The sequence below is a fragment of the Neoarius graeffei genome, chromosome 10 (assembly GCF_027579695.1).
Source record: "Neoarius graeffei isolate fNeoGra1 chromosome 10, fNeoGra1.pri, whole genome shotgun sequence".
Taxonomy (NCBI): Eukaryota; Metazoa; Chordata; class Actinopteri; order Siluriformes; family Ariidae; genus Neoarius; species Neoarius graeffei.
The window spans coordinates 54,634,480-54,641,927 of NC_083578.1; positions in this window are offsets into that span (position 1 = coordinate 54,634,480).

Sequence of the window (7,448 nt, forward strand, 5' to 3'; positions counted from 1 at the left end):
ACAGTTATCGACTGTTTCTCCAAGACAGTCCATTTCATCCCTCTGCCCAAGCTTCCCACTGCTAAAGAAACCGCCGAATTACTCATCCTCCATATTTTCCACATACACGGACTCTCCACTGACATTGTCTCCGACCGGGGTCCTCAGTTCACTGCACAGTTCTGGAGGACCTTCTGCAAACTCATTGGGGCCTCCTGTAGTCTCTCCTCAGGTTTCCATCCCCAAACCAACAGCTGGGTGGAACAGGCAAATCAAGATTTGGAGGTGGCACTCAGGTGTATGGCGTCCAGAGATGCCAGTTCTTGGAGTAAGTACTTACCTTGGGTTGAATATGCTCATAACACTCTTCCTTCATCTGCCACAGGTCTCCTGCCCTTCCAGTGCTCCCTAGGTTACCAACCACCACTCTTCCCCAACCAAGAGGAGGAGGTCGCCGTACCCTCAGCCCAGATCTTCATACGCCACTGCAGGAGAACTTGGGCATTGGCCCAGAGAAAACTCATTTGCTCAGCCCTAGCATCCAAGAGGCAGGCCAACAAACGCCACTCTAAGGCACCCACTTACCGGGTGGGGCAACGAGTTATGCTCTCCACACGCCATCTGCCACTCAGAACCGTCTCCAGCAAGCTGGCTCCCAGGTACCTAGGATCCTTCCTCATCAAAAGGGTAATCGACCCATGTTCCGTCAGACTGGCACTACCACTCACCATGCAATGCATCCACCCCACATTCCATGTATCACAGCTTAAACCTTTGGTCTCTAGTTCTTTGCTTCTCATGGTTTTTCTCTCTCGCGACTTTTTCTTGTTCATGGTTTTTGGACTGGCATTCTTCTGGTTCATGGTGTTTTTCCACTAAGGGTTATTTCTGGTTCATGGTTTCTTCCACTAAGAATCTTTTCTTGTTCATGGTTTTTTGCACTAGCATTTTTGTCTTTGCCTGTTTCATGTTGTTGTCAAGTTGTTTCTCATTTTATCTGGACTATTTTTGCCATTTGTTTTTTGTCCTGTTTGTTTACCTTTTTGCCATGCCCTTTCTTCTCTGAATTAAATCATATTATTTATTGGATTACTGTCTGTGTTCTGTTCTTGGATCCTAACTTCACCACATCTCCATCAATCCTAACAGTATTTCATTATTTTTAAGCCATTTTTGGTTGACAGCATTCATTTACATGTGACTAAGACTTTTGCACAGCACTGTAGATTTCACAAATGAATGTCTGTGACTCGACAGGTTGCTATTTGAGGAGGAAAATATACATTACTCATCACAATCTAGGGCAGTATGGTAGTGTAGTGGTTAGCACTGTCGTCTCACAGCAAGAAGGTTCTGGGTTTGAGCCCAGTGGCTGACAGGTGCCTTTCTGTGTTGAGTTTGCATGTTCTCCCCGTGTCTGTGTGGGTTTCCTCCGGGTGTGCCAGTTTCCCCCCACAGTCCAAAGACATGCAGGTTAGGTTAACTGGTGGCTCTAAATTGACCGTAGGTGTGAGTGTGAATGGTTGTTTATCTCTGTGTCAGTCCTGCGATGATCTGGTGACTTGTCCAGGGTGTAACCTGCCTCTCGCCCATAGTCAACTGGGATAGGCTCCAGCTTGCCCAGGATAAGCGGTTATGGATAATGGATGGATGGATCAAAGTCTAGCTTGTTGCTAACAAAAGATGAACACTGAGATGTCCATGTTTATTTCTCCACTTTGTATGTCGAATTTGCCAAGGTTGAAAATGCCATTATTATGACCTGCAAATTACCTTTTGCAGTATTCACCCTAAAGAGACCACTGCAGCAGCACTTTAGTCCTTTAGTCTGTGTAGCTCTCTCTCACACTTTATTATCTGTATAATCTGCTCAAACATACATGTACAAATACCATCTTCAATACCATGTCTCGTCTCAATGCAGCCGTCTCATTAATATGACACTCCGCAAATTGTACCTGACACTACTGTTTTGTTTTGTTTTTACATAAAATTAAATGTTTCTACATTTAAAAATTACTAAAAAAAAAAAAAAACCAGCAGTAACAAATGAAACAAACATTTGGTATGATGACCCTTTGCTTAAAAAATGAGTCTCAAATACAGTTTATGGAGGTTAAGGAAATGGAATGTAAGTTTTACTGAGCGTCTGGCAGAACCAGCCAGAGTTCTTCTGAAGACTTTGACTGTCACAGCAAAACCCAACAGCCTTCTTCATGTTTTTTTTTTGTCTGAAAAGTGTCTTTTACCAAAAATGATGCTTTTTTTAACTGAATAGCATACAAACATTTTTTTTCTGTAATATTTAATTTTGTGTTGGAAAAGTAACATCTGGTAATTTCAAGTGTTTTGTCTTAACTCGTACAAGTCATAAAATAAAAATCTATAATGAAGTTTGTACCAAAAACTTAGACTTTTACACAGTACTGTATATATTTAATATACATCAGGGTAGAATGTTCCTTTATGGCATTAATGGATGACAACAGTAGATACACTTAAAAAAAAAAAACACTACAACTTAAAGCCAAATGTTATGCAGTTATACAGTGGTGCTTGAAAGTTTGTGAACCCCTTAGAATTTTCTATATTTCTGCATAAATATGACCTAAAACAACATCAGATTTTCACACAAATCCTAAAAGTAGATAAAGAGAACCCAGTTAAACAAATGAGACAAAAATATCATACTTGGTCATTTTATTTATTGAGGAAAATGATCCAATATTACATATCTGTGACTGGCAAAAGTATGTGAACCTCTAGGATTAGCAGTAAATTTGAAGATGAAATGAGAGTCAGGTGTTTTCAATCAATGGGATGAAAATCAGGTGTGAGTGGGCACCCTGTTTGTTTTAAAGAACAGGGATCTATCAAAGTCTGATCTTCACAACACATGTTTGTGGAAGTGTATCATGGCACGAACAAAGGAGATTTCTGAGGACCTCAGAACAAGTGTTGTTGATGCTCATCAGGCTGGAAAAGGTTACCAAACCATCTCTAAAGAGTTTGGACTCCACCAATCCACAGTCACACAGATTGTGTACAAATGGAGGAAATTCAAGACCATTGTTACCCTCCCCAGGAGTGATCGACCAACAAAGATCACTCCAAGAGCCAGGCATCACGAAGGACCCCAGGGTAACTTCTAAGCAACTGAAGGCCTCTCTCACATTGGCTAATGTTCATGAGTCCACCATCAGAAGAACACTGAACAACAATGGTGTGCATGGCAGGGTTGCAAGGAGAAAGCCACTGCTCTCCAAAAAGAACGTTGCTGCTCGTCTGCAGTTTGCTAAAGATCACATGGACAAGCCAGAAGGCTATTGGAAAAATGTTTTGTGAACGGATGAGACCAAAATAGAACTTTTCGGTTTAAATGAGATGCGTTATGTTTGGAGAAAGGAAAACACTGCATTCCAGCATAAGAACCTTATCCCATCTGTGAAACATGGTGGTGTAGTATCATGGTTTGAGCCTGTTTTGCTGCATCTGGGCCAAGATGGCTTGCCATCATTGATGGAACAATGAATTCTGAATTATACCAGCGAATTCTAAAGGAAAATGTCAGGACATCTGTCCATGAACTGAATCTCAAGAGAAGGTGGGTCATGCAGCAAGACAACGACCCTAAGCACACAAGTCATTCTACAAAGAATAGTTAAAGAAGAATAATGTTTTGGAATGGCCAAGTCAAAGTCCTGACCTTAATCCAATCGAAATGTTGTGGAAGGACCTGAAGCGAGCAGTTCATGTGAGGAAACCCACCAACATCCCAGAGTTGAAGCTGTTCTGTATGGAGGAATGGGCTAAAATTCCTCCAAGCCGGTGTGCAGGACTGATCAACAGTTACCGGAAACGTTTAGTTGCAGTTATTGCTGCACAAGGGGGTCACACCAGATACTGAAAGCAAAGGTTCACATAGTTTTGCCACTCACACATATGTAATATTGAATCGTTTTCCTCAATAAATAAATAACCAAGTATAATATTTTTGTCTCATTTGTTTAACTGGGTTCTCTTTATCTACTTTTAGGACTTGTGTGAAAATCTGATGACGTTTTAGGTCATATTTATGCAGAAATATAGAAAATTCTAAAGGGTTCGCAAACTTTCAAGCACCACTGTAGTTGAATGAACACAGAGCTCAGTGTCTGTTATTATTCAAAGTCTAATTGAAGGTTTTGAAAATATGCCGCCTGTCTGTGTGTTTGGCCATAAACCCTACTAATTTCTGTAACATTATGTCGGGCTGGGCATCCAGGATCACCTCAGTCTTTCGTAGTTAATGTTTGAAGCTAATTTTCAAATAGATTAATCTGTCTGAGGAAAAAAGCAAGACTTTGATAGGAGGGAAACTGCTTTGCATTGATATGTACTGTCCACAGTTTCCGCTGTGTTCATGATTGTAGTTGTAGCTGTTGCTAAGGAACGCTGTGCACATAACAACAGTTCGGCAGCGTAAATTAAACCACGCCCACTTACTGACAGCGATGGGCGGTTTTTTTTTTTCTCCAAGACGATCCTAATGGTTTATTCAAATTCCCTTCTGAAGGAGCGAGTGATCAATGTCACAGTACAGCCCGCTCTCTGGACACACGCCAGTTGCACACAGGGTGCTGTTGATGTGGCACATCACATAAAATCCTGCTTGCTCCTGTCTCAGGGAGAGTGTATCCGGGGAGACTGAACCGCACCCCTGAGCTGCTGGAGGTTTTGGCTGATATTGTGTTCTCAGGAGTGGACTATCCTCTCTGGGTCTTTTATACACCCCTTCAGTACAGGCGTCTCTATTGATCGGAATATTTACGATGTCTGACTCAGAGGAGATAACGGAGTTCGGGAGCATAGTGGAGCAGATTGAAAAGGGAGAGGTAAGCTGCACTGAAACATACTGACCATGGGTTTTCTTTTCTTTTCTTTTCTTTTATTGTTCTCAGAAATCTGCCATTGCTTTGATCTTGGGAACAGAAGGGATGCTGCATTTCACTTCAGCGCCTCCCTGTTCCTCAGAGCGCATGCAACATTTAGGATTGGATCATCATTAGTGCATCAAATGCAGAAAATCATGAATTTCGCGGCTTTTAATCGGAATTTTATCATAAAAATCCGATGCACACATAATATGAACTCGATCATGGGTGTATTTAACGATGTGCCACTTGACGGCACGATAAGAAAAAGGCAACCTGATATAATAACATGCTTCCTTCATGTATTATCGGGATCATCACAGTCCCTGGCCCCAGGCTGTGAACATGGCCGTGCAGAGAGCATTAGAAGAGCAAGCAGGTGCTCAAAGTTATAAAAGGGCACAGTGATTTAGGCCGACATCAAGACTGTACAACACTAACTACAGCATGAAGTGAAAACAATAATCAAGCTGAACATAAAAACAAACAACCCACCACATTATCTGATAAGACAGAGTTAACGATTGGAGGGGCTGGGGTTCGAGCCCCAGCACTGCAAAGCTGCCACTATTGGGCTCTTGGGCAAGGCCCTTAACCCCATCAGCTCAAACGATCCACATCGACCCGCCGAAGAAATTGGTTTAATATTTGATATAATAAATACATCTCCGATTTCGATTTAAAGTTGGAAAATGAACTGTATCAGAATTGAATCAGAATTCTTGCTACAAAAGCGAGATAGTCTCCAAAAAAAAAAAAGCAATGGCATTGAACTCATACACATCCAATCAATAACACAAATCTATTTAGCTGTTCTGTCTTCACCTGCATAACCTACTTCTCTAAGTGTCAGGTCTCAATCACGTGGACTATCCGTCAAAGACTTTCACCACGACCATTGATTTGAATAAGAATTCGTGCGTCAGCCAGTAAATACGACATGAGTGACAACATCGACACTCGAGTCTGATTTTACACTCATTTAATTAACTGATCACACTGCCGACTGGAGCTCAAAATGGGTGTCGGGGATCTATGTCACGTGACGTAACAGCAACCAGACCCTTTAATTTATAGTTGCATTATTATGAACTGAAATATTTTCCATTGATAAGGGTCTAGGATGAGGCTTTTCAACCAATCAAACAAAGAAACATATTTTTTTTTTAAAAATATGGCACAATCAAGGAAGAAAGGCAAGGAGAAGGAGCACTCCCTGCTTGTGTGTGTACGCGCGCGCATCGTGCCCAGTGATGGGCTGCGTCCCATTCAGGGTGTTTTCCCGCCGCGCCCAGTGTTCCGGGTCGGACCCCAACAACTCATCATCGTGCATGAATGGATAGTTTCATCCTCTCAGTCGTCGCTAATAAGTCCCTGAAACAAGTGCAAAATCTGTCATTACTACTTCGAAGGCAGGAGACTATAGGAGCACGTGACTTCAGGATTTTGCCCCAGTCCAACAGGGCAGTTTTCTGATTTGCTTTGCTTTGCTTTGCTGGCTGTCGGAACGCAATCAGTCTGTTTATAAAAATTTGCAATCTGTTTATTGATGAAAACCAGAGTGATACAGAGGGTGAAGTAGACATTGTCTACTAAGACAAAGATAGTAAAAAGCAGTTTCCACCTTATTTCCTTTTATAAAACATAGAACAGCAATAAACAATACCATGAAGTAAATTTCAAGCCAATAAGAGAATAAAAAATAAAATAAAAATAATTGGGGCGGCACGGTGGTGTAGTGGTTAGCGCTGTCGCCTCACAGCAAGAAGGTCCGGGTTCGAGCCCCGTGGCCGGCGAGGGCCTTTCTGTGTGGAGTTTGCATGTTCTCCCCGTGTCCGCGTGGGTTTCCTCCGGGTGCTCCGGTTTCCCCCATAGTCCAAAGACATGCAGGTTAGGTTAACTGGTGACTCTAAATTGACCGTGAGTGTGAATGGTTGTCTATGTGCAGGGGCGGTCCGACCGGGCAGCCGCCCGGGGCGGCATCGCGGGGGTGGGGGCGGCACGAGCGCGGGCGCGAAAAAAAAAACGGTCCCAAAAAAAAAGGTCCCCCCCCAAAAAAAAACCCGAAAAAAAAAAAAAAAAACAAGACGGGCAGGTGGGTGGGTGGGTGGGTGTGTGTGTGTGTGTGTGTGTGTGTGTGTGTGTGTGTGAACATTTTGGATGGGGAAGCCCAATCAAAGTTGCACAGGTGACGTCATCTGTGTGTGTGTGTGCCTAACTTGTCGTAGCCCCATAATATGCATAATCCCGCCAGCGGAACGTTGGACTTGTCATCAAAAAGACTTTACTACCATAGTACTACACTACTATGACATTACACAGAGTCTTAAGTAATACATTACGACTTGATCATTGCCATTCTGGTAACAGCAAATTTATAACGGGCCGTGTCCGCGACGTACAACACACGACGAGAAATGTTTAAACGACCATGTAAAGCTGTTAACATTCTGTTGGCTAATACAGAGACCAACGCGGGTCGCGCGGGCGCGGAAAAAAAACCGGTCCCCCCCTCCCAAAAAAAAAAAAGGTCCCCCCAAAAAAACAACAAGACGG